Genomic DNA, 23,337 nt, shown 5'->3' on the forward strand with positions numbered 1-23,337 from the left:
GGCTCCTGGCACTTGGAAAAAAAAAAAAGCCTCAACTCACTGGGTACTTCTGGCTGGGGGGGCAATCCCTGCTGCCCCCCACTACCCTATGCTGCATGGCTCTGCCACGAGACCCCAACTCCTCCATCCCAGTCCCCCCATGACTGCCCTGCCCGCCATGGCTGCGGCTACTGCAGAAGCTGGTGATCCCGGGGTTTTTCTCATTTTTTTTTTTTTCTTAAAGGGCTAGAGCTGGGGTGGGCAGGGCAGCCATGGGTGGGACTGGGGGAGTGGGGGGGCTCAGGAAGCTCATAGCAGAGCCCCACACATAGCGTGGGACAGCGGGATACAGCAGGGATCACCCCCCTCACCCAGCAGCACACAGTAAGTGGGGGCTTTTATTTAAAGCACCAGGAGCTCGGGCAGGTGGGGCAGCCATCGTGGGGCTGGGAGAGCAGGCAGGGATTGGGGAGGGCTCAGGGAGCAAGCAGGAGCAAGGGGCTGGGAGGGGGCCTGCCATGGTCCCTTCCCCTCCTCCTCCAGGCCCCCCGTCCCTGCCCCTACTTACCAGCTCCTAGTCCAACTGCAAAATCAATTCAGACCTTTTAGTTGGTCCCCTGATTTGATTCAGAGATTCAGCCAATGAATTGGGCTCAATCTCCTGGGAATTGAATCCCCACCTGAAGCTTTGCACAGCCCTTTTTGCTGCACCCCAAGTCATTTAAGGGACATTAGGCCACCGAATTTGCTGCAGTGGCTGGAATTACTGCACAATACGCTGCCAACTAGCACCATTAAAGGTGTGCTAAAGCATTTAACCCAGTTTAAAGTGTCATGCGCACATGCCCTTCATTTTGTCTACGCATGGCCCAAAGCTATGCTACCTGTTCCACGAACATGCTAAATGAAAGCTTCGAAGCAAGAATGTTTTGTATTATCTCAAAGAATTCTAGAGCAGGGATAGAATTCTGTAACAAATTCAATAGGATGGTCCCAAACAGCTGTCTGAAAGCTGTCATTTTCTTTTTGATTCTGCAAAGATAACTCCTAAAAAGTCTTACAGATGAGTTTATTTCACGTCACTTTGTAAAAGTGAATTAAGTCAGGGTTGTATCCACAGCTGGTCTAAAACTGCATCACATTAGTGGGTGATACTGATTTACATCACTTCAGGAACTAGTCAAATATATTTTTAGAGGAAGGAGCAGTAAACATACAATAATTCTCAGTTTCAGGAATAATGTACTTCTGGCTTTGCATAAAGGTCAATGGAGTGTTAAATTGAGAGTGATTAAAAATTGAGGGGGAAGGAAACAGTTCAAAGACCAAGAATCACAGTCAGATAGCAAATATGAATTAGGGTACAATAAAGCTAATGTAATTACTGAATTAAAAAAAAGCCACATTCCAACATTGTGAACCCAAATCTGGCCTTTCAGTGGGATTTTAGATTAGTAGTTTTTGTGCCCTTACAGAACTTTTCCTCAATAGTTGCATATGGTGAGTTGTTTTTTTGTTTTGAGTTTTTAATTAGCCAAGTTAAATATTTATGTCATTCTGAAGGCCATTGATATAGCCAACAGAAAAGAATCAATTTGATGCTTGGATTAGTAAAGTTTCACTAAGAAACCAAGTCATTTAGAGCAAAAGTGCAGTTTGCACCAATCTTGTATTCTACCACCATATAAAACTCATGAATAGTAGCAACAACAACAATAAAACCAAAAATAGAGTATCTTGCAGAGATGGCTCTGATGTATTTGCCAGCAGGGGAGAACTTCTTGCATGTAGCATCTCAGTCACAATGTCAAATTATGAAGTCCTTCTGATGTCTACCACTCATACCTTTGTGCCACATGGCATAGTAAAAGAGTCGCTTGAGGAAGACAGACAGGTAATCTTAATCTGCCCTGCCATGCCCTGCTGAAAATTCCCAGTTGCAAGGGCTGGGTTCAGATTTAGGGATTTAACATCAGCCATAGTAAAAAAGGAGAAAAGTCTGGTTCTCAATAAAAAGTTTTCAGTAAAAAAAAAAAAAAAAAAAAATTCTTGAGTTGGCAATCCTGCTTTACTCCAGTAATAGTTTTACATTATTCACTCCCGCACTCTGATGCCCCCTGACTGTCCCCTGTACCTTGCTACCCTGTCCCCCTCCTCCTGGCATGGACCCCCCAAAAAGCCTACCCATGACCCAGAAGCATCAGAGGTCAGTCTGGGACACAGAATCAGCAGCATGTAGCTGAGAGAATGCCCCCCAGCAGGATGCTATGATCCTGTTTGGACACCAGATGGCACTGCTGTGCTGGGTCTGTTAGACCTTCAATCAACCTGCTTTATGTTTTTACTGATGGCTAAAGTTTGTTGTTTTTTTTTACAGACTTTACTGATAGCCATTTTTAGCCTTTTTATTTTTTTTTTACTGACAGTAACTAATTTACTAACCTTTGGCAAACCTGATAGCCAGTTCCCCAAAATCTGACTCGCAATAAAAGTTCCAATTTAACTTCAAAGTAAACATGTGGCTAGATAAAGAAGGCACCCCAATTTATCAGAAAGATATGACTTTGAAAAGAAAGTCATAGGCCTACCAATACTTTCCAAAATATTCATGTCTTTCAAGGAACTTGATTTTTAGTTAAACAGTTTTATGTGATTTTAGTTCTCAGCTATTCAAGCTAAAGGTCAAGATAAAGGAGTTTCTTCCAGGCTCACTCATGTGAAGCAGTACGTTTAATCCACAAGACTCCCCCTCTAAGTGACATGCTACTTGTAGGCCTTAATTTAACCCCCCTTTGAGTAATTTTGGAGATTTTCCAGTGAGTCTAAAGGAAATCATATCCTGCTCATTGCAGCAGAATCTAGCCTTGAATATTTAAATGTATTTCAATGCCTTGGCTTCTATATGCAGAGAAATCAAAGGCACATTGTTGGTGAGATGCTAGGTCACAAAAAGGAAGTTAAAGTAGCTTATGAACCTTGAGGAAATGAAATGTCAAGTGCTGATATCAATCAGACCCTTTGAAATGGGAGTCAAAAATCATTCTTGAAGATGATCATTGATCGTACATATTATTAATTGATAAAATATTTACGAATATCTTAAATATATATGTACCTGCTATAAACAGTTAAGTTGCAATAAAAAATGCTACATTTTTCTGACTCAGCAAATTCATTCAGTTTTAAGAACCATTGTGCATTCCAGTGACCTTCGCCTTTTTAAGGCATGGAGAATCATTCTCAAATCTTTCAAACTAGGTTGAGAATTTTAATCAATTTACATTCCTTTTTTGAGAGCCAGAAAAGCTAATAATGGCCTACTTGTTATACATTTTATGGGATTAGTTGGTGTGAACTACTTCACAAAATGTGGCTTTGCCTGCTAAAAAATAGACTACTCATATAGTGAGACTGGCTAAATTAGATCTAACTGGGATTATTTTCATCTCCTTCAAAAACTGGCAGCTAATCTAAACTACCATTCCCCAGTAACATGTTTTATTAAGCACAGAGTAGGTGCAATTATCCCTCAGTAAAGTTATTTGTACTTCTGTAAAGTTACTTGTTATTTATATCAGGAAATTTCTGAGTGGATGACCACTCATTACTTATGTGCAGCAATTCTTCCCTGCTTTCAACCTGTGCTATGTTCACCTGGGAAAATGAATAAGGCATAGGAATAGAAAATGGTGCTAACCACTGGTAACAGTTCCTGAGTGAGGGGCTCAGTGAGGCGCTATAGTATCTGCAGTTGGATACAGTAAAGTATGGGTATGATCCTGGATGATTAACCTGTTTCTGGTTTTGGAAAATTGCCCCCTCCCTACCTCCCTCCAATCTCACCTTTGTGCCTCAGATTCCCATCTCATCCTGTCTTAGTCTTGTCTTTTTTTAGTGAAGATGTAAAGGCAAGAACTTCTCTGTTTCTGTATGTTTGTATGATGTAGAGTGCAATGGACCATTAGTGGTCATTTAGGCTTTTGGAGGCTACCACAATAAGGATGAAGTCAGTGGATTATAGAGGATGTAAGATGATCACTGAGTTGTGCCCTTTACTTCACAGTTTGTCTGTTTTGCTGGTCCCAATCTTTCATTTGTGAACAAGTTTTGCCTTGTGGCAGAGCACAGGTTATGTTTACCACTTTTAAGGGGTCTGAGCAGGCAGTAAGCAGCCTGAAGGTGGGATCAAGCCTAATTAAGCAGTTGCATGTTAGGCAGGAGGCCACCTGATTGGTGGATAGGCTAGAAGTGGATCTCCTCCGGTGGGCTTTAAACTAGGCTCGTTGGGGGAAGGGGAAGATGAGGGTGGAGGAAGCCTTGGATTGCCAAACCAAGCAACACCCACAAGTACAGCCCAGCCTAGACCGACAAGCAGAACATATACGCAGGTAAGCAACATGGGCCAGGGTAATGCTGAAAGTAGGGGGCCAGTGCACACATCCTCAGGAGGCCTCCAATGCCTCTACGCAAACACTTGTAGTATGAGAAACAAGCAAGAGGAATTTACTAGCTAGCTGACATCAACCCAGACATAGTGGGGCTCACTGAAACGTTGTGGGACCCAACACATGACTGGGCAGTGAATATCAAGGGTTATAGGGTGTACAGGAGGGATAGGACAAGGAGGAAAGGTGGGAGCGTGACACTCTACATTAAGGAGGAATACACATCCTCATCAATTAGCAAAGAATCAGAGGAGGGGCACTCTGAATTGCTCTGGGTTAGAATACAAGTCAGTCGAGGGGAAAGAGATTTAATGGTGGGGGTCTACTACAGACCACCCAACCAAGGGGAAGAGCTAGACCAGGAATTCTTAAGTCAGCTCATGGAGGTAGTTATGTCAAAGGACGTGGTCATCATGGGTGACCTGAACTTTCCAGGCATCTGCTGGGAAGAGCAGTCAGCCAGGTCTGACCTCTCACATAGGTTCTTAGCCAGAATGCAGGACCTCCATCTAACCCAGGAGGTGCACAGCCCCACCAGGGGAGACGCCTTGTTGGACCTGGTGCTGGCCACTGGCGATGACCTAGTGAGGGGGCTGCAGGTGCTCGACCACCTGGGCGACAGCGATCATCGCCTGCTAGAATTCACCATCCAGTGCAAGGTGGTAAAGGCCTACAGCAAGGCAGCAGCCTTAGATTTCAGGAGGGAGGACTTCAATGAACTAAGGAGAATAGTCAGAGAAGCACTGAGGTCCCAGAGAGGAGGGGAGCCAGGTGTCCAAGAAGGGTGGTCGCTCCTTAAAGAGACGATCCTCCAAGCCCAAAGGGAGGTAATCCCAACACAAATCAAAGGGGGCAAGAGGGCGCAAAAGCTCCCATGGTTCACCAAAAGCATCCGGGAATGTCTCCTAGCTAAATCAGAGGCGCACACCCAATGGAAGGGATGGGCCATCACCAGGGAGGATTATACTGCGGTTGTTCGGGGATGCAGGGGGGAAGTCAGGAAGGCCGAGGCGGAGATGGAACTGGGACTAGCTTCACGGTTCAAGGACACCACGAAGTCCTTTTTTAAATACATAGGGGGCAAAAAGAAGGTTCCGGGTAATGTAGGGCCCCTGCAGGACACGCTAGGAAATTTGATCATCACACCAGACGATAAAGCTAACATATTTAATGATTTCTTTGTGTCCATTTTCCTGAGCAGGGACCGGAACAGCCACCCACCCTCTGGGCCCTGCTTACATCCCAGGGGAGGCGCACCTAGGCCAAGGGTTAGTGAGGAACTAGTCAGGGAACTTCTGGAGGGACTGGATGTATTCAAATCAGCTGGTCCGGATGATCTCCACTCTAGAGTACTGAGGGAATTAGCTGAGGTCATAGCGGAACCTCTGGCACAGCTGTATGAGCATTTGTGGTGCTCTGGTGTGGTTGCAGAGGACTGGAAGAGGGCCAATGTGGTTCCCATCTTCAAAAAGGGGAGGAAGGAGGACCCAGGAAACTATAGGCCAGTTAGTCTTATCTCGATCCTGGGTAAGCTTTTTGAGGGAATTATTCTGGCACACGTCCACGAGGGGCCAGCAGGGGAGATTATACTTAGGGGCAATCAACACGGGTTCATTAGCGGCAGGTCCTGTCAGACCAACCTGGTAGCCTTCTACAACCAGGTCACCAAATCCTTAGATGCAAGGGTAGCAGTGGATATAGTCTTTCTGGACTTTAGGCAGGCCTTCAACACTTTCTTTGACATTACCCTGGCCCCTGTCACTTACCTGTGTATATGTTCTGCTCATCAGTCTAGGCTGGGCTGTACTTGTGGGTGTTGCTTGGTCTGGTAGTCCGATGTTTCCTCCACCCTTGTCTTCCCCTTCCCCCAAGAAGCCTAGTTTAAAGCCTACCAGAGGAAGTTTAAAGCCTGCCGGAGGCTTCCGACCCTACAAACTATGAAACTATAAGCCTGGGTATAAGGCTAGGCCCAAGAGGAGAGCTGGCAGTTGCTCCAGGGGGCTGAAGGAACAACATCACCCAGTAGGCTGCTGCTCCCCGATCAGCTTGGAAATTCAGAGCAGGAACTATGGGGACGGTGGAGGCTCCCGGTCCTGGGGAATGACCTAAAACTACATCCTTCTGTGGCTGGATGGTGTGGTGGGGCTGCATGTGGCAGGGCAACTTCCAGGAAATGCCACACCTGTGCCTCCCCAGTGAACGGTGAGTATGGGGCACCATCAAAAACCCCAAGCCGGAATTGATTCAATCTTTGCAGGTTAATCTCAACTGAGTAGACTGAACCAAGAAGCAAGTGAATAGACATTCACTTTTAACTCCAGAAATGCGGCCACATGCCTGCAGTGGCTCAGGCTAGAAGCTGGGGGAACACTAGAGCAAGCCCTCCCTTCCCTTCCATAGTGGTTGGAAGGCTGAAGAGAAGCCGTCTAGGCTTTCCCCCCCAACCCTGCTTAAGCTTGGGGGGGGGCATCGCCAGGCTCCAGCAGGCCCTCTGAGGATGAGTGGGGGGTTTAAATCCCACTCTGACCTTCACAGACCCCAGCCAGGTGTCCCTTGAGGGGGAGGGGGGAAGCAGCCCCTGCCAGGTTTTTTCCCTGGTCCCTGCATGGCCATACCCCAGCCCTGGGCCAGCATGCTGAGGTGGAGGGGAAGCGATGGAAGCAGAGAGGGGGTTAAACCCCCTCTCCATCTGGAATGGGACCCCACTTGAGGTCTCCTTGGTAGGGGTACAGCAGCCCCTGCCTGGCTTTGCTCCAGCAGCAAGCACACTGAGGTGGAGAGAAGAGAGGGGGTTTTAACCCCCACCCCTCCTTCTGCCTCAGCATGCTGGCCTGGGGCTGGCATCTGACAGCACTCCCTACCCCAGGAGTGGACAAAATGCGGCCTGTGGGCTGGATACAGCCTGCCAGACCATTCTATCCAGCCCATGGGGCCCCTAAAAATTTTAGAAAATGAATATTTATCTGCTCCTGGCTGCCTGTCATGCAGCCCTCAATGGCTTGCCAAAACTCAGTAAGTGGCCCTTCGTCCAAAATAATTGCCTGTCCCTGCCCTACCTGCTTCGCTCAAGCAGTGAGTGGGGAAGAGTGTGGCAGGGGCTGCTGTGCCTCTGCCAGGCAGACTGTGACTGGAAAAGAGGGGTATGTTGTTGGAATAAGGGATTTAAGCCCCTTCCCTCCCCTCTGCCTCAGCGTGCCAGCCTAGGGCCGATGTCTGGCCATACCCCTGCCTTCTCCACTCGAGCCACAAGTGGGGTAAAAGCCTGCGAGGAACAGCTCTGGCTCCTCCAGGCAGACCCAGCTGTGGTTCCAAACAGGGTTTCTCACCCTTACCCCCACCTCTACCCTCTTCTCAGCCAGCTGAAGCAGTAATAGTCCTCAGGCTAGGGTGCAGAGAGGCAGGGGCACACCTCTGTTGGAGCAGGCAGCGTAGCTCAGCTCAGGGCAGCAAAGTATCCTGGGATGCTGGGGAACTGTGAGTTAACTTGAATAGAAAGGGATCTGGGACAGTAGTTCCATAAACTGATTTGACCTAAATCAGTTAAGTCTGATTCTACGTTCAACCAGGTTTCTCTTAAACCCATTTTGGCCATTTTGTAAGCAGTTTATCTGCACTGAACTTCTGTTCTGTTACAGGTTTAAACTGGTTTCTGATCACCTAAAGCGGTTTATATATAACTTCTGTCCCTCGCCAGTGGGAATTTAGTGTCTAATTCTCTTTCACACTGTGCTGAAGGTGTAATGACTTAAAAGGAGCAATTGTTTGAATCCTAAACAAAATGGCAGTCATGAGAAGTTGAAGGAATTTAATAAGCTAGACATAGATCAATGGTTGCTTTAATATGGCTTCAGGTCAGACCTCTTTAGTTTCTCCACTGTCAACTAGAAAGGGCAGAACTTCCTTTAACCTCTCCTGATATCAAGATACATATCTGGTATAAACCAGAATGACTTCCCTGAAGTTACTGTGCACCATGTGAGGACCTGACCCTATGTGGAAGTGTTCACCACTGTGAATCTACATAATCTATTACAGGAGCCAAAGGAAGAGTTTTAAGGGCTTCTTGTTCATACTGCTCAGAAATGCTCTTTCCTTACCTCTGTACTATCAATACTAAAGCCTCAAGGAAGAGATGTAATCTTAATTATTCCTTCCATGTCTCTCCCAATATTGAAGTCTCAAGAAAGAGCTACAAATCTCAGTTATCCCTCCTACATTGCTCCCAATATTGGTACTGAATCATGAAGGAAGAGCTACTGCTAATAATTAATCCTTCCTAATTTCCTAAACCAATAGTTTTAATCTACAAGCAAGAGGGCCAATTATTAAAATGAATGACTTGGCTTCAAAGTTAAATCTGGAGGCCCCCATGTAAATGCAAATATATTCTATTTGTATAAGACAAAGTGAACAGTACTGACATACAGTTTGGTTGCTTTATTATGTCAACTAGAGGATATAAGAGGGGTTCAAACTGCTATCCCAAATCCTAACACCTCTATGTTAAGTGTGTGTGTATACAATATCCTTTCCTAACATTTTGTTTAATTGGATTTGAATAATAAATACACTAGAGAGATTATTTTACTTGCAGGGTTAAGCTGCACAGTACAGGCATAAGAGGGAGAGACTCTTTTTGACATGCTAGAGTGGTCATTAAAGATTATTAATTGCGTTTTATAAATAACTATAGACAATTAATTCACATCAGTATCTGCAATATTCAGGACATATTAAAACTTTTTTAGAAGTTTTCCACCCCTTACAGAATCAACTCCTATGGGCCACCTCCAGAGCTATTTGAAATCTATGGGAAGGCTGCCATTGATTTCAATAGGTTGTATGCTGTTATCTACATTTATTTAGTCTTTTAGATTTTGTAGTGCTATCATATGGTATCCTTTCTTGCTCCTTCACCACTGCTCGTTCTTTCTTTTTTCTTTAATAGCATAATTAAAAATTGCATACTTTGTTGTTTTAATATTTATTGAATGAATTATTATGGACCACAATTCTATTTTATGGCATGTGATAGATTCTACAGCTAGAACTTACTCATTTATTTGTAACGCACTCACCTTTTTATGATAAAATCTTACATAAAAATCTATTGGAAGGTTAGAATAGGATCTCCCATATTTCTCCCCTGTGCATTAAAGGTACACCCTGACAGCTGGATTCTTAGCAGATGTCAATTAGCATAGATTCATTGACTTCAAGGGAGCTATGCTGATTTACACCAGATTGGGATCTGGCCCTGGATCCATAAAACTTAAATCCTTTATTTAAAAATTTATGTGCACATTAAATTTATATGGCTGTTTCTATGCAACCATCACTGACAGTTTATACAGCTTAAAGCAATTACACAAGATAGAGGAGTCAGTAAATTTAATCTGTACTCTAGATGTCAGGTGTCATTGTTTCCAGATGTTCAAAACATATATGAATAAACCTGTTACTTTTATCTTTCAACCTAAAATTAATATTTGTCCTTGTGCTTTGCCATTAATAAGATTATGGAACTAGAACATCATTACGGTATAAATGCAACCATGTGAACTGAAGTCAATAGAGCATATCCTAGCCATATTTCTTTTTTCCTTCTTAAAATTACATATGGAATAGACATAACATTAGGATTCAAAAATTAATTTAAAAGTGTGCAATTTTAAAATAAATTAGTTGGTATTCCTCTACAGTCAAGCAATTTCTCAGCTACAGTACATTTCAGTTTTATTGTTTGTTTTAAGGAGGGATTCCTCTAAATCTAATAGCTGGGTAAAAAGCACATAATCTTTGTGTGGGTTTCTATTCTGAACTATAATTGGGATGTTGTAACTTTCTACTTGTTTAGTTTTAAATCAGAATATAAAAGAAATATCAGCACTTACATTTTAGAAAACTTAAATGGTGGCTGCTATACCTACATCAGATACCTGGGCTGACTGGGCCAAAGTAACCTCTGTTGAATTTACATCAGGGGTCCCAAATTCATCTAGCCCTGCGGGCCAGATGAGTGGCATGGGACTGGTCCATGGGCTGGATGAATAGTGTGGAGTTGGCCTGCAGGCCGGATTGGGCCCATGGACCTCCCCAGCATGCGAGGAACCCACAGACGCCCTCATATATCTAAATTAGACATTAAAAATTTGAAGATCTAAATTACTTTGTTTCTCCAGGGGAAGAATTGACTATCAACGTGTTCTACTAAAATCCATTTGGAAATGTACCCATGTGTCTCACAGGAGTATTAAATGATCAGTAAAATAAACCCAGCCCCCTACCCATTATATTTAATATCTGATCAGTATGTCTAATTATGGAACCATACATTTCCTATGACCTCCTGTTCCTAACATATCAACCAGGTCACTCAGGGCATATGGGCAGATTTTTTCTAAATAAGGTAAAATAAATTAAGTCATTATTGATACCAAAGTGTCCTTGCTTTCAGTGTTTACATTTCTTGTGGGCACGAGATTAATTTTACCATATAATAGAATATTGAATAGGTAGATGTTCAAAGATAGATGTTCTTCTTCTGTTTTGTATGTTACTACTCTGCTTTTAAATACAATGATCTCATAAAATAAGGGGAAAAAGTATAAAGGACTTGATTTTCTTTTTTAATTAGACCAGTTTTACAATTGTGTAACTCTATTCATTTCAGTAGCATTTGTTTTTTTACTTATTAAGATGGAGGGATGCAAAATCAGGCCCAAAATGTATTTACAGCATTTTGTTTAATAATGCAAAAGAAATGCATATAATGACAAGAAAGGAGTACCCAGCAGAGCCCGCACTTGCAGCCATGTCTCAGGTTTCAGGGAACACATGGGTGTGGGGAACGCATAGGTGCAGGCTATATGTATGAAAATACGGTAATTGAAGAAGACGCGAAAATATGAGAAGGTAAAGCATTTTCAAATATTGTACTTGTAGGCCTTATAATGACCTGTACATTGATGTAACATTTTTATTTTAAACAAAGCAAAGCCAGCAGACCAAGGCAGTTAAGGGAGCCCACCCCTGCCTCAGCCCTGGCACAATCTGTGGGCAAGGCAAGAGCCCCCAAGGGCACACTTGCCTGCCTGTACACTAATGCCAGGAGCCTGGGTAACAAGCAGGATGAGCTCATCCTCCTGCTCAGTGCAAAGAATTATGATGTCATTGGGATAACGGAGACCTGGTGGGACTCCACCCATGACTGGACCACGGGTATAGAGAGCTATACCCTGTACAGGAGGGATCGTGTTGACAAAAGGGGCGGGGGTGTAGCTCTCTATGTGAAGGAAAGCTACATGTCCCTGCAAGCTGATGTTGGCGACCAGCATGGACAGCTAGAAACCCTCTGGGTAAAAATTCGTGGGGAATACGGCACAGGGGACACAACGGTGGGAGTCTACTACAGACCTCCCACTCAAAGTCCTGAGCTTGACCAGGAGTTCGCTCAGGAACTGACTGAGGCCACTTGCTCCAGGACCTTGGTTGTCATGGGGGACTTCAATTACCCGGACATCTTGTGGGAAGATCACTCAGCAAAATCCGAGCGGTCGCAAAGCTTTCTCTCGTGTGTGGATGACCTCTACCTGACTCAAGAAGTCTATGGGCCAATGAGAGGCAAAGCGCTGCTCGACCTGGTACTGGCTACGGGGGATGACCTAATCGGTGACCTAGTGATTGATGGGAAGCTGGGTGACAGTGACCACGAGCTGATCACCTTCACCATCCGTCGTAAAGCTGGCAAGTCAGTCAGCAACACAGAAGTCCTTGACTTCAGAAAAGCCGACTTTGACAAGCTCAAGAGGCTTGTCGGCTAGGCCCTCAGGGACCGTGACCCCAGGGAGATGGGAGTTCAAGAAGAGCGGCCGCTTCTCAAGGAAGTGATCCTCAATGCACAAGCTAAATCTATTCCAACATGGAGGAAAGGCAGCAAGAAGGCACAGCAGCCCTCCTGGCTCTCCAGGGACCTAGTAGACCTCCTGCAGCTAAAAAGGAAAGTCTACAAAGGATGGAGGATGGGATTCACCTCCAAGGAGGATTATTCTGTGCTGGTCCGGTCCTGCAGGGAGCAAACCAGGAAAGCCAAGGCTGCAACTGAACTCCAACTAGCTTCAAGCATCAAGGACAACAAAAAGTCCTTTTTCAGATATGTGGGGAGCGGGAGGAAAAGCAAGGGCAATGTTGGACCCCTGCTAAACCAGATGGGCAACTGACGCCCAGGAAAAAGCCAACCTATTAAATAGGTACTTTGCGTCAGTCTTTCATCAGTCCCATGGGATGCCCATGCCTGCTGTGGGACAGGGAGATCCGGGTGATGGGGATCCCCTGCCCTCCATAAATGCTGACCTCGTGAAGGAACACCTTGAGAAGCTGGATACCTTCAAGTCAACCAGCCCTGACAATCTGCACCCCAGGGTACTCAAGGAGCTGGCGAGCGTCATAGCCCAACCCCTGGCACGGATCTTTGAAAACTCCTGGCGCTCTGGTGTAGTGCCCGAAGACTGGAAGAAGGCCAATGTGGTGCCGATCTTCAAGAAAGGGAGGAGAGTAGATCCGGCTAACTACAGGCCCATTAGCCTGACTTCTAACTTGGGGAAGATCTTAGAAAAGTTTATTAAGGAGGCCATCCTTGATGGACTGGCCCAGGCTAACATTCTAAGGGATAGCCAGCATGGGTTTGTTGCGGGTAGGTCTTGTTTGACCAATCTCATTTCCTTCTATGACCAGGTGACCTATCACCTGGACAAGGGAGAAGAGATTGATGTCATATATTTTGACTTCAAAAAAGCTTTTGATCTGGTATCCCATGATCACCTCTTGGCCAAACTGGCCAGTTGTGGCCTTGGCTCCACCACGATCCGCTGGCTGGGAAACTGGCTCCGTGGTCGGACCCAGAGGGTTGTGATTGATGGCAGTCACTCATCGTGGTGCCCTGTGACCAGTGGGGTCTCTCAAGGCTCTGTCCTGGGACCCATCCTGTTCAACATCTTCATTAATGATGTGGACATTGGAGTCAGGAGTGGACTGGCCAAGTTCGCCGATGGCACCAAACTTTGGGGCAAAGCATCCACGCCAGAAGATAGGCGGGTGATCCAGGCTGACCTGGACAAGCTCAGCAAATGGGCAGACAAGAACCTGATGGTGTTTAACACCGAAAAATGCAAGGTTCTCCACCTTGGGAGGAAAAACCTGCAGCTTCCTTATAGGCTCGGCAGTGCTACGTTGGATAGCACTACAGAAGAAAGAGACTTGGGGGTCATCATTGACCACAAGATGAACATGAGCCTGCAATGCGATGCTGCAGCTAGTAAAGCGACCAAAACGCTGGCGTGCATCCATAGATGCTTCTCAAGCAAATCCCGGGACGTCATTCTCCCCTTGTACTCGGCCTTGGTGAGGCCGCAGCTGGAGTACTGCATCCAGTTTTGGGCTCCACAATTCAAAAAGGATGTGGAGAAGCTTGAGAGAGTCCAGAGGAGAGCCACGCGCATGATCAGAGGTCAGGAAAACAGATCTTACGACGACAGGCTGAGAGCCATGGGACTCTTTAGCCTGGAAAAGCATAGGCTCAGGGGTGATCTGATGGCCACCTATAAGTTTATCAAGGGTGACCACCAGGATCTGGGGGAACGTCTGTTCACCAGAGCACCCCAAGGGATGATGAGGTCAAATGGTCACAAACTCCTGCAAGACTGTTTCAGGCTGGACATAAGGAAGAATTTCTTTACTGTCCGAGCCCCCAAGGTCTGGAACAGTCTGCCAGCGGAGGTGGTTCAAGCACCAACATTGAACACCTTCAAGAGTAAATTGGATGCTTATCTTGCTGGGATCCTATGACCCCAGCTGACTTCCTGCCCTTTGGGCAGGGGGCTGGACTCGATGATCTCCCGAGGTCCCTTCCAGCCCTAATGTCTATGAAATCTATGAAACTACATTTGGGTCTGATCAGTAAAGGGTTAAGCACAGTTTTACTTTAACAGCATCTCTTCAGAGAGGGCATAGCCTTTCCTTTTCTACAGACTATTTATAAATACTTTACACAAAACCTGGCATTCTTTGTTGTTTTTTCCATGAATTCTGCACTTATTATAGGCTGTTACATTAACATCCTTGTCCACGGAGCACAGCAGACGTTCTTCGGATTTATTAAGGGAATTCCATAAGGTTGTATTGTATGTTATTTCAGATGGATTTTTTTTTTTTTATAGTTGATTGCATGTTTTATTGATTCTCATTACATTGGGAATAGGAGAAATGGATACTGGTTAACTCTCTCTGGTTGGATATTTAGACTTGTAGGTGATTTTTATATCTACTCTGCTACTATCCAGTTTGAATACTCCATTGATTTTCTGTAACTTCATCACATTGTTTAGTAGTTTTTTAGTCTACTGTACATGATGTTGAGCATTGCTTTATTGATTTCCCAACAAGACATTTTAGTTTCAAAATATTAATGACTCAAACTGTAAGCATTGGTACATATGTTATCTGCTTCATAAAAGCAGAAGAGAAGGAACAATGGATAGAAAACATTTCTGAGCCTTTTCATTTTGAATGTTTGTAACATCAGTTTCTGGTTGGTTTCTGTCTGTAAAGAAGACTGCACCTGTTATAAGATTGATTGGGAAGTCACATTATTTGTGTAAGATGTTTTAAATTGAGGCAAGGACAGTTGGCTTCTTTATGATGTACCGTCTGATATTTTACACTTCCCAAATGAAACTTCAGATTTTGGCCTCAAATTTTGGATCATTTTTTTTATGTGGCCTCAGGTCATTGCTCAAGTCATCTATACCCAAATTAAGGTGGATTTGAGGATTGTGGCTGATTAAGGTGGTGAATATAAGGGTTATGACTGAACATTAGCTTAAAGAAAATACATTAGGCAATAACTTATTATGACATCTTTCAGGCTAAGTACAGGAATTACACATAAACTAATATAAGTGATCGGAAACTGGCTCAAATATGTAACACAATAGATGTTCAGTGCATATAAACCACTCTCAAAGTGGCTGAAACCAGTTTAAAATAAATCAGGGTGGATGATTTAGGTGATTTAACTGATTTAGGTTAAATCTGTTATTAAACTTCTGTCACAGATCCTCACCAGATTCCAATCAACTCACAGTCCCCCAGCATCCCAGGATGCACTGCACCTCCCCCACACACCCTGCCTTGCAGGGTGGGCAGGCCAGCCTTCACCCAAGCTTTCCACTCTAGGGAAGCGGGGAGGTGTGCACTAGTGCCCCTCAGCATTTGGCCTGGGTCACTACATTGCATTTCTGGAATCAAAAGTGAATGTCTGTTCATTTGCTTATCAGTTCAATCTACAGCAGCTTAGACTAACCTGAATCGATTCATTCTTGGCCTTTTTGACTGTCTGTACTTAGCCTCTGTGTTAATGAAAAATGTAATAGAACCTCCAAAAAGTACAATCGTGGAAACATGTTAGTTATACCAGTAACTGTAGCAGTATAGCTCTTTGTATGAGACACCTAATTTCAATGTATGAGGGTATGTGTGGGTTTCTTGGTTTGGGGTTTTTTTTTTTAATAATCTTTTCCTAAAATGGAATAAGTGGAAAAATGTATCTTTTAAAAAGGCACTTAATACCAAAAGTTATGCTCATATAAAACTATATTGCTCTAAATCCAATGTTAGTTTATGCCACAATAACTTTCCCTTGTAAAGAAGCTCTCATTCTCTAACCAAAGCTTTATAAGCAGTGAGGGCTGGTCATTGAGCACAGATGAAGAGCTTTCCTATTGTGCCTACATGCAAATAACATGCAAATATATGCATCCTTCAAATGAGCTACAGTTCCATGTTGCCAAATTGTCAGCATAAATATACCCTCTTGTACTATTCCTCTCCAGTGATCCCATACTTCTGTACACACTTTTCTTTCTCACTACTAGTGAACATGTCATTTTTATGTAATTATGCAGTTGCATTTCTGCTTTGCATATCTCTCAAATCTGTCTATCATACTCTTCAGCAGCTGCCTGAGTACTGTCAACTTGTAAACCAGATGGCTCCGAATCTTTAAAATAAAAAGAAAATGATATTTTTAGCACTGATTTCTCTTTATTGTTGGGCCTCTCTTCTCAGTAGTTGTTTCATTTGATTTGAACAAATTGTCCTCTTCATAAATGGTTGAGATCCCCAATGAACCTTTTTAAAATCGATTTAGGAATAATGCTAATAAATAATCATAAATGATGCAGTAGATCCACTTGGTACAATCAGTAGCACTCACTCCTGCTTCTCAAATGCAAGCTGAAGATATTTGCATGAAGTACCTTAGCACACAGGTTTTTGTTAAATAGATTGATTTTACCACAGCTCTGTTCTTTTATTTCTTGTCAGGATGAACAAGTATACCATATGCTTTCAAAAATGTAAACATGAGCATTTGCTCTTTTGTCAGCCCTGCAAAACTGTATAGTTAAGATTTTGTCAGTACTTATAATTAATAGCCCTGTTTTCACAAATGCAAATTTTGTGTTTAAAACAAGAAACATTTCCCATTTTAAATTTATATACGAGTCAATCTTGTAAATCAGTGGAGAATTTTTCCCCTTATAGATCTGCATAAACAGCTCTATTGAAATAAATCAAACTAAAGGTTGATGTTCAAGTGAGTCTAATGTGCTGAGTGATGTTTATGTATTTCGGATGTATTTCTGGTTTATAAACAATCTGAAGTATGTTTCTGTACTGGTATCAGCCTGTTTCCACTGAAATATATAAAGCCCTTGTACAATAATGCTTGGCTGACACTAACTAGCACAGTAGACTTCCACAGGGGAAATTACTATATTGCTCTGTAATATGAACACCAGACTTGATTTTTAATTTTTTAAATATAGCCTAATAAATAAATGAGCCCACTCTCTCTTTTGCATTAAAGTACTTCTTAAATACCACAGTGCATTTCACTTACTGATGTTTGTGGAGACCTCAGATTTGTGCTCTCTTATTGACCCAGTCTGCAGAGATCTTGAAAGCATTAACAAAAGCATTATTGTTACCACCTGGAACCATTCTGCAGAAATTATTTGTTTTTGGTGGTTTTTTGGAAATACGTGGGACATAATTCATATTCTGAGTACCATTGGGTTATAGCAGTGGTTCCCAATTTTCTGTTGCTGCGACCAGCTGCTGGGAACGGAGCGTGGTGGTTTGGGGGCGAAGGAGCTCCTGGCACGTGGTGCGGCTTGTCCTTGGTGTGCAGTGGCACTGGCATTGTCCCCGCAACCCTCATTTGGGTCGCAACCCAAGGTTAAGAACTGCTGGGTTATAGTATTGTTAACCTTGAGAGCAGGAGTTGTGTCTTTGTACATGTCCTGCTCTCAAAAGCAGTGTCCCATTAACCTCTCTAACATTTTGCTGAAACTTTATTAAGAAACTCTTTGAAGCTTTCTGTTCCTCAAATCTTTACTGCATAAGGAAAGCTTGGAAGAATTGGGATTGCTTAGTCTAGAGAAGAGAAGACAGAGAGGGGATTTGATAACAGCTTTCATATACAAAAAGGGTTGTTATAAAGAGAATAGGGAACAAGAAATAATTGTCTCGAATTGCAACAAGAAGGATTTAAAGTAGATATTAGATTAAATTAGGTTAGTTTATTAGATAGTCAGGATGTTTTTTACTCTGAGGGAGCTTCTTTACTGCTTCTGTACAGGAACAGATTACCTTAGAAAGGCTGTGGAAGTTTTGAAGTGCAGGTCAGACAAATATTTGTCTTGGGCGGTTCATATAGAGATGCTGCTGCCTTGAGCAGGGGGTTGGACTAGATGAACTCCTGAGGTCATTTCCAACTCCACATTTTCATTTATAGCCTTAAAATATCACATTTGGTCCAGGAATGCTCAGGCTGTACTAGTATCCATTTAGGTAAATATTTAGAGGCAAAAAATAATAGTAAGCAGTAACCAAAGGGTAAAGGTGCTGGTGTAGAGGTAGTAGTAGCCCAGTGACATTTGAAATGCATTCTCTGCCCCCATAAACAAAAGAATTGTGAGATTCCATAATCCTTTCAGTTCACATCTATATCCTTTTAAGTTATTTGTTTTAATTTTCAGTCCTGGACACTCATCCTAGGCTCTGACCTTAAAGTTAACTTTTTTTTTCTTCCTTCCTGACTTGCATGGCATTAGCAAGTCGTGTGAGTTTCTACAGACCCAAATCAGCTCAACCCGTGCAGTATTACTGCCTTTTGGCTCATGCCCTTAGCAAGACTTCTATAACAATGTTTTATGTGGTGTCATCTCGCTTCCAAGGCAAGTTATTTACTTGTTTGCCCTCTGCTGGAACTTGCCAGTTAACCAGAGCTTTCCCCGCCCCAGTCAGAACAACTACAGAACCTAGAGGGCACTCACGCGGATCAGATATTGGCTCTAAATATATGTGCTGTCATCTCCTTTATATGGTGATTGTAAATCTTTTCATCATTAGTAGAAACGGTGTAGATCTAAAGGTCTGATCCTGATCTCATTCATGCCAAGAAGACCTGAACTGCAATACTGTGAATCTTTTATTTGGTTTACATACGTTAATGATTTTATAGAGAATATTTAAATTAACAACTAAATGGCCACAGTGATCTACTTTAATGAGCTCCACAATAAGGAGGGTTGAAGCATTATATAAATATATATGGTGAAATCCACTGAAGAAGTCGTCTAGACATTCCTATTCCTGCGTGACAGGCTCTGTAAATCAAGCATTCATGTAATATATATTCTAAATGCTGCAGTGATACTCTAGGCTTTAAATACACATCCAAAATATCTGGAATTTCTGTGCAGCTCTTTCATTGTATGCTCTACAATGGTTATTTCAGTTTCTTTTGGTTGGCAAATACAGTTGGAGTCCCGCTTTGGTGTTAGTGCATTCTACTGTCTGGCTCAAAAACAGATGTTTCCTTACACTAGTGAAAAACCTTTAAGAAATTATTTCGGTAGACTACATCTGTTTTGCATTGAATATTATTTCTTCTTCTCGGTTTCTGGCAGCTTATCTGATACATTTGGGCTTTTAATGATCGCCAGTGATTACAGTATAGTGCCAGAATATTTTTTTTTCTTTATAACGGGGAGGGTTTACAATCATTCACTTGAGTGGATATATATATATTTTTTTTTCTGTGTTTTCAAAATTCATTTCCAGAATCTCTATAATGCCTAAGATTTGTTGTACATATAAATGGCATCAATATTCATGTAACTGTAGTAACTGAATGATTGCTATTTTTTGTCTTTTATAAAATGGTGAGTTATATCATTCCTTCTGTTACTCTTGAATGGTTGGTATGAGTCAGGGCATGCAATGTGCATCTTTGAACCAAAATGAAGATGGCTAACTTAGTACCATTACACTGTACTGGTTTTGCTGACACTGTGTATACCTTAATTCAGTACTTAAAACATACTATGTATAGGCTTATGGCAAAAAAAATGTAAGTCCATTAAAGGTCATCTAAGATGCTCATTTAATACTCTAGATCAATTAGCAATGTGAATGCCTGAAGTTAGGAAAATGCTACTTTTACAATTAAGTGCTTTTCATACTTCCAGTGCATCATACACTGTATGTTTTATGATGTTTCTAACGGCTTTAGCCATTTTCCATTCACGGTAGTGTTTTCATTTCCCACAATGCTGAATACGCTCTTGATTATTAAGAGCCCAGGGTTCCATTTGTTGGCTATTCATAAGACAGCAGCAAGAGAAGTGAAAAAAGAATAATTATACTACTCTGCACCTTTCAGTCATGAATCTCAAAAATCAAAACACCATCAGTGAGAGAAACTCCTAATTATGTCTCTGGCCTGAATACAGGCAGCTTTCTGCAATGATCTTGTCAGAAATCACTAACTAAGCTAGGCAGGATTGGTAGCTACAAAGCAACTTCTTGGGTGAGTGTGCTGGTTATTTAGGAAGTTCTGTATTGTCTTGCATCAGAACCAGAAGCATTGCCCTTTCCTGGAAATGTTCTTTGTGGCAGGACATAAAACCAAGGACCTAAAGGCACTGCTTGTCATTAAATATCTTATGAAACCTTTTATGGGAAGATCAGTGATAAATGTGCTGTCCCGGCCAGATTCCAAGTCAGTTCATTCCATTTTGGCTTCTTTAGCTCCTTGTGTGGTTTTAAATTAATAAAGTTTCCCTTGCTTCTTGGACTAAATTGCTTTGTGTGTCTCGTTCTATTGGGAGAGGTTGAAAGCCCACAAACTTCTGTAGAATTTGCTGCATTTCAGTTGTGAATGCAGAGATTCTTGCCTGCCTTGCTTCACGGGGATATCAAAAAGCTTAATCGATTTGTAAAGCACTTTGAGATCTTTGAATGAGTGCTGAAATACTGTATGACTTTGATTTTGCTTCCAGAACCCAAATCAAATCAAATCTTCTCCACTGAGGTAATGACCTTCTTTCTTGACTCTTTCTGCCCGGCCCTCCACTTTCAGAGCAGCATTAATTTTTAAATCGGTAAACTGAGGCAAGAAGAATGTAAATAGGTTAGCTCGGGCAATATCCTAAATTAGTGATATTTTGGCATGGAATACATGGAACAGAACACATTTTTGACTTTCATGTCCTCGCCCTAGGAAGAAAAGGAAGAAACAGAAGTAGCTGTAATCAAGTCTGACCACTGGAGGGGACATTTCCTAACAAAATATTGTCAATACCAAATGCAGGCAACATCAGCCAGTTCTGCCAGATTTCAAACTTGCTTTTTATCTTTAACCAGTAATCTGCTCAAAGGATATCTCCTTCAAATCAAATATAGATTAGCTTACCACAGTTCATATTCCTGACAAAGACTTTACAACAGTTCTTCTAATGCAGGCCATTTCCCAAAGCAGTGGTCACCAACCAGTGGCTCCTGATCCACCAGTAGATCTCAGAGTCTCTTACAGTCGATCTCGGAGCCTCTTGGAGTCAATCTGAGGCAGGCGTGGGGGGCAGAGTGCCCGTGTGCATGCATGCGTGCGCCCCAGCACAGCAGGTCAGTCCGTGGGGGAGGGAAAGGGCGGGTATAGATTAAGGCCCCTGCAGTGAAGGACAGTTGGGCCCTGTGGAAGGGACCAACTTCCAAGGGAGGTGGTGCTCGCTCCTACCCTGGGGGTCTTCAAAAGGAGGCTGGATAATCACCTATCGGTCATTTGACTCGAGCATTCTTTCCTGCCATGGCAGGGGTCGGACTTGATGATCTGCTCAGGTCCCTTCCAACCCTACTAGCTATGAAACAGTGCCACAGAGGCAGGAGCAAAAGTAAGTTGAATGGGGGACCGGGTGGGTGGGACTTACCTGTTCGGGAGACATGCTCCCAAATATTTTTTTCCTCCCCTCTGCCTCAATTTCCCCCTTCTCCTCCCTTCCCCTCCACCTTCCCTCCCCACAGACTTACCTCCTGGGTCACAGAGGGTGCAGAGGGAGGAGGGCAGCATCAGTAGACAATAGATCTTGGGTTGCTTTTAAATGCCAAAGGTGATCTCCTACCTAAAAAGGATGGAGACCACTGTCCTAAACCCTCTGAGTCAGCCATTTTCTGTTTCATCCTACTATTGAAATTCTACTAGGCCCCCTTCTGGTTATCCTTTGTATGCATGAAGGGCTAGAGCCTTACTTTTTCATTTGCCATACTGATGGCACGTTTGCTATAATGACAGTATTAGTGCTGTTTTAAGTCCACATTATTTAGAGATTTGGAAAAGACACTAAGAGGGGGAAAAAAAGTAGGTACATAATTTTTCATTCTTTTCCAGCCTGATTATCATTTTTTTACATCTGCTGCAGTAGAGGAAGAGCCTGAGGCTCTGTTGAAACATCTTACCCAAAGTTAAGGAGAAATAGTTGATACATGAAATATATTAGGGGAGCTGAATAATCTCTGATTGGAGTGCAGCCTCAGACAGCTGTTTAAGAACAGTGCTGTTCATATCAACAATGCAGCTGCAGCTTATTAGAAGTACATTGCCCTTTAGAGAAAACAATCCTGTCTCATGAATAATATGGTAGTGAATTTTATTTCACATAAACCTGCATAAGCCCACTGGCTCAGGGCAGTTACATCTTTACCATTTTTCCATTTGTTCTTTCTAGTTGTCCCTTATTCTGTCACTGTAAACTTGGTAGGACAAAGACATTCTGTTCTTGCATCCGTGCACAATACCTAAGACAAGGGAGCCCTGATCTGCTAAATGGAGTCTATAGTTAGTTCAACAATCCAGGTAAATAATAGTAATCCTGATTTGAGTCAGTTAGGATAGATAGACTTCTTCATGGCAAGGGCTGCCAAAATATGGAAAGGGCTTCCAAGGGAGGTGGTGCTCTCCCCTACCTTGGGGGTCTTTAAGAGAAGGCTGGATAGGCACATGGCTGGGGTCATCTGACCCCAGCGCTCTTTCCTGCCCAGCCAGGGGGTCGGACTCGATGATCTGTTGAGGTCCCTTCTGACCCTAGCATCTATGAGTCTATGAAATTGGAGTCAGGCTCATTGTTTCTTAAAAACAGAAAACCTGGACTTTCTTATCCGTTCTGCACTAGGGGCCAAGTAACACATACAGCTCTCATTAGTTCAAATGTGGTAAGTGAATAAGAATTCAAACAGCTCCATAATATCTATGTGTTCATTATAAAATTGTCACAAATGCCTAGTACACAGCCAAAGTCAAACTGTCTTCTCAAATGGGAAGAAGCTTAGTGGTGGCTTCCTAGAAGATATATTACTGAGTCTGTATGACATTATTTACTGGGGAAGAACTTTCTTGAAGCAAATAATTTATTCCCTCTTCTTTTCAGTCCACCACATTATTAAACATTTCTCTAAATATACACTGTACTAAAAATTGACACCTAGCAGAATTATCACTGAACTTTGGCTCTGTTTT

This window comes from Crocodylus siamensis, chromosome 8 (assembly GCF_052110815.1).
Source record: "Crocodylus siamensis isolate JL-2025a chromosome 8, ASM5211081v1, whole genome shotgun sequence".
NCBI classification, from domain to species: Eukaryota; Metazoa; Chordata; order Crocodylia; family Crocodylidae; genus Crocodylus; species Crocodylus siamensis.